The sequence below is a fragment of the Penaeus vannamei genome, chromosome 14, assembly GCF_042767895.1.
Source record: "Penaeus vannamei isolate JL-2024 chromosome 14, ASM4276789v1, whole genome shotgun sequence".
Classification (NCBI taxonomy): Eukaryota; Metazoa; Arthropoda; class Malacostraca; order Decapoda; family Penaeidae; genus Penaeus; species Penaeus vannamei.
The window spans coordinates 4,589,257-4,594,256 of NC_091562.1; the positions used below are offsets into that span (position 1 = coordinate 4,589,257).

Consider the following 5,000-nt stretch of genomic DNA (forward strand, 5'->3'; position numbering starts at 1 on the left):
GAACTAGAGTGGAACCAGAATGGAACCAGATTGGAACCAGAATGGAACCAAAATGGAACCAGAACGGAACCGGAATGGAACCAGAACGGAACAGGAATGGAACCAGAGTGGAACCGAAATGGGACCAGAATGGAACCAGATTGGAACCGGAATGGAACCAGAACGGAACCAGAATGGAACCAGATTGGAACCAAAATGGAACCAGATTGGAACCAGAGTGGAACCAGATTGGAACCGGAATGGAACGAGAATGGAACCGGAATGGAACCAGAATGGAACCTTACGCGTAATACTGTTGCCGTGTCTCTTGGGCGGTATTCCGGGTCGATCTCATTCCAGACGAGCACCACGCGCGGTGGCTCGACCCGCCGGTAATACGCCACCGAATTCCAAAGTGCTTGCGCTGTCACTCTAGAATTTAATTGGTTGACCTCTATAAGCGATTATAATTAGTTGGATTTGATAGCGTGGTTTTATAATTAGTTATTGATATTTTTCGTCTTTAGATAATTTCCTGATCTGAGTTTTTTTTATATATGAGTCGCTTCAGCGTACTCGGAAGACTTGAGTCGAGGGACATACACACGATGGGATCATAATGTTTTGGTTCGTCTGTGTCCTCGGCCGTTGGAACACTCCAGAAACACCTAATATATATATATATATATATATATATATATATATATATATATATATATATATATATATATATATATATATATATATATATATATATGGTCTCTCCCTAACCCAGGTGAGTCCGAGGCAAAGACTCCATTGCGGACGAGTCAGACGGCAAAGGACTCACTCACAAACACGTTGCTTATGGGACTTATGGATATTTCTTCCTTCATCTGGTCATTATTACTCGTTATTTCTAACCTATGACCTTCTGGCTCTACCAACGATATATATATATATATATATATATATATATATATATATATATATATATATATATATATATATATATATATATATATATATATATATATATATATATATATATATATATATATATATATATATATATATATATATATATATATATATATATATATATATATATATATATATATATATATATATATATATATATATATATATATATATATATATATATTAGGTGTTTCTTGCATAATGGAATTCATACAATGAAAACATAACGTTATGCGATTCTACAAAACGTCAATATTATTTGGATGGATTCGAAGAAAAGCTTCAAGACAGCCAACAAAATTTTCATAAAACAATGGCCAGTTTCCCTAATTAACGACCTATAACTAACATTGTGAGGCTGACATGCGGTGGTATATTCACTTCATAAACTATGCCTGTGTAGAGACTAACATGTATTTCGACTTTTTGACCCTAAATATCAATCAATAATTGCACATAGCCAATTTATGAATTATGTTGTGATTTTATTTGATTTCGACTTTTTGACCCTAAATATCAATCAATAATTGCACATGGCGAATTTATGATCTATATAGATTTTATTTGATGGAAGAAAGGAAGGAACGTTTGGTTTATCGACTTATCAGTTAGTTTGTAACGAGAACAAATGTACGTCAAGAGTTACATGTAAGTACCCTAAGCTGCCTGAGGCTGGGAACCGCTAGGAATGCAATGTACTTTGTGGCATATTTTTATTTATTTATTATTATTATTTTTTAAGTATTTCGTTTTCTACGACAGGAATTCATTCTTTTAAAGCGTCATATTTATGCTTTGTTTTTTTTTATATATAGTATTTATTGTTATTTATATCAACTTATGATATACATTTCTTGATAGATGTTTAAACGTTTATAATATCTAAACATTTTAATCCCACAAGGTATTCGCGTCAGACAATATCAAATGATCAGTCAGACGATCGTGACATTCGGGTGATAAGTCTACGGGAAGCCAACGCCACTTTTCATTATGTGGCGCCTACTAATGACTGTAATTTTGTGAGGCGGAGGTGCTATACCGTACACCAGGAGCCAGATACACTATACACTCGAGTTTGATTAAATAACATTAGTTCTCTCATTTAATCTAATTATTTTGGAAGGATTTTCACATTAATGTTTCTTCAACGAACGCAAAAAACTTGATTTCTTTTTTCAGTTGTTCAATATAGAAGTTTTTAAGTTGATGAGTATCCTGATTTTTAATTGACTGATATATATATATACTTAACCCCAACAGTGTTGTATAATTAATGCATACTTTGAGACTGTAATGTCCCTTAATTAATGCATATTTCGACCGATCTGGATCCGGCCAAGAACTTCAAAAGAGAATCAATGGATACATCGTGGCCAATAACCCAGAAAATTCAATAAGAGAACGAAGTTACTCAGACAGAAGAAGAAGAAGAAGAAGAAGAAGAAGAAGAAGAAGAAGAAGAAGAAGAAGAAGAAGAAGAAGAAGAAGAAGAAGAAGAAGAAGAAGAAGAAAAAAAAAAAAAAAACAAAAAAAACAAAAAAAAAATATATATATGTATATATATATATATATATATATATATATATATATATATATATATATATATATATATATATATATATATAGCATCGCCAGATCGTTTCCGCAACCGATGTAACTGTAAATGGATCGCTGGCTTCACTTCATCACAATCACTTCTTCACACGACAATTTCCTTTCAATAATAATACCCATCTTTTCCAGTTTGCGAAAAGGCGAAGGTTCGTTCCCAGCAGATTCCTATGGCAACTCGTCCGTGAACGCCTTGTAAACATGCCATGGGGGGAGGGGGAGGCACTGGGGAAAGGGGGGGTGGGGGTAGGGCACAGGGGAAGGGTGGGTGGAGGGGGTGGGGAGGGAGTTGAGTGTTCGAAGCTTCATTAATGTGACGTCGCTCGAAATTGATGACGTCACTCGGGGGGGGGGTAGGGGGTAGGGCCCAGGGGATGGGGGAGAGGGAGGGGAAGGAGTTGACTGTTCGAAGCTTCATTAATGACGTCACTCGAACTTGATGGCATCACTCGGACTCAGCCAATCAGACTCTACTGTTCGTGCATCCATGTAGAATGCGAGAGTAGGGGGGTGGGGGTATGGGGGTAGGGCCCAGGGGAAGGGGGAGGGGGAGGGGAAGGAGTTGAGTGTTCGAAGCTTCATTAATGTGACGTCGCTCGAAATTGATGACGTCACTCGGTGGGGGTAGGGGGTAGGGCCCAGGGGAAGGGGGAGGGGGAGGGGAGGGAGTTCGAAGCTTCATTAATGACGTCACTCGAAATTGATGACGTCACTCGGACTCAGCCAATCAGACTCTACTGTTCGTGTATCCGTGTAGAATGCGAGAGTAGGATGTGGGTAAATATTGACGATCATGGTGGAAATAACAAATAGCAATAACAGGAACAATGATGATGATGATGATGATGATGATGATGATGATGATGATGATGATGATGATTGATATAAGTGTTGATGATGACCATGATGATGTTCATAATGATAATAGTAGTAGTGGCAGTAGCAATAATAGTAATAACAATAAAGATAACAATGAAAAAAATTATAATAACAATGATAATAATAATAATGAAAATGATAACAATAATAATAGTTATGATAGTAATGATGATAACAATAATGATAATAATGATCATAATAACGATATAATTAATAATGAAAACAATAATAATTACAATGATAATGATAATAATAACTGCTATGATAATCACTTTGATTATTTTAACTGTTATTTCATTATTATTATTACTATTATCATTGTTGTTATCATTTTCGTCATCATTATGATAATGATGATAAAAATAGTAATAATATTAACAATGACGATGATAATGATGATAAAAATAGTAATAATATTAATAGTGACCATGATAATGATAATACTAATGATAATAACAATAATGTTGATGCTCGCGATAATAATGATAAAACAAAAAGCACTTAGAGAGCGCATACCTCCGCCAAGGCTATAGTCCGGGTTTCGTTTTACAGTGCTAATGAATCTTAAAAAAATAATAATAATAATGGCATCTAAGTTAATCTAAGAAATGCCTCTGGTAAGAATAAATAAATAAGTAAGTAATCAAATAAATAATCTGTTTATATAACTTTTTGTTATCCCGCTAACTAAAGTACAGACAGACTAATTAGCGAACCGGCCCTACCAAAAAAAAAAAAAAAAAAAAACCTTTGGCGGAGGTAATAATAACCGAAACAATAATAATAATGATGATGATAATAATAATAATTATAATGATAATAATGATGATGATAATGATGATGATAATGATAATGATAATGATAATGATGATGATAATGATAATGATAATGATAATGATCATGATCATGATAATGACAATGATAACGATAATGATAATGATGATGATGATGATAAAGATGATAATAATAATGATAATAATAATAAAAATGATAATAATAAGAACTAGAAGAGTGCATAAATCCGCCAAGGGAATTAGAGGCAACGGATGCAGTCATTTAAAAAAAAAATCCTGGGTCCGGATTACGTTTCGGATTACCATCAACATTTAATGGCATCCGAGTTGGGTTAAGGCACACCTCTGGCGTAAATTTCGTAAGCGTAACTGCTTTAGCTCTCCTGTTCATCAAAGAACAAACGAACGAAGGAATTACCTAACCAACGCTAACCAAACAGATAACGGCGAGGAGGAGGAGGTGGAGGAGGGGGAGGGGGAGGGGAAGGGGAAGGGGGAGGGGGAGGGGGAGTGGGAGGGGGAGGAGGAGGAGGAGGAGGAGGAGGAGGAGGAGGAGGAGGAGGAGGAGGAGGAGGAGGAGGAGGACTGAGGGGGAGGAGGAGGAGGAGGGGGTCGGGGAGGGGGAGGGGGGAGGAGGAGGGGGAGGAGGAGGGGGAGGGGGAGGAGGAGGAGGAGGGGGTCGGGGAGGGGGAGGGGGAGGAGGAGGGGGAGGGGGAGGGGAAGGAGGAGGGGGAGGAGAGGGGGGAGGGGGAGGGGGAGGGGGAGGGGGAGGAG

The 5,000-nt window shown here is 37.0% G+C and overlaps 1 protein-coding gene across 1 annotated transcript in view; it reads right to left on the reverse strand.

Annotated features, from left to right (window-relative positions):
• LOC113826712 (BDNF/NT-3 growth factors receptor) overlaps positions 1 to 5,000 on the reverse strand; it is a 128,373-nt gene that overhangs the window by 47,014 nt on the left and 76,359 nt on the right. The window lies entirely within an intron of this gene.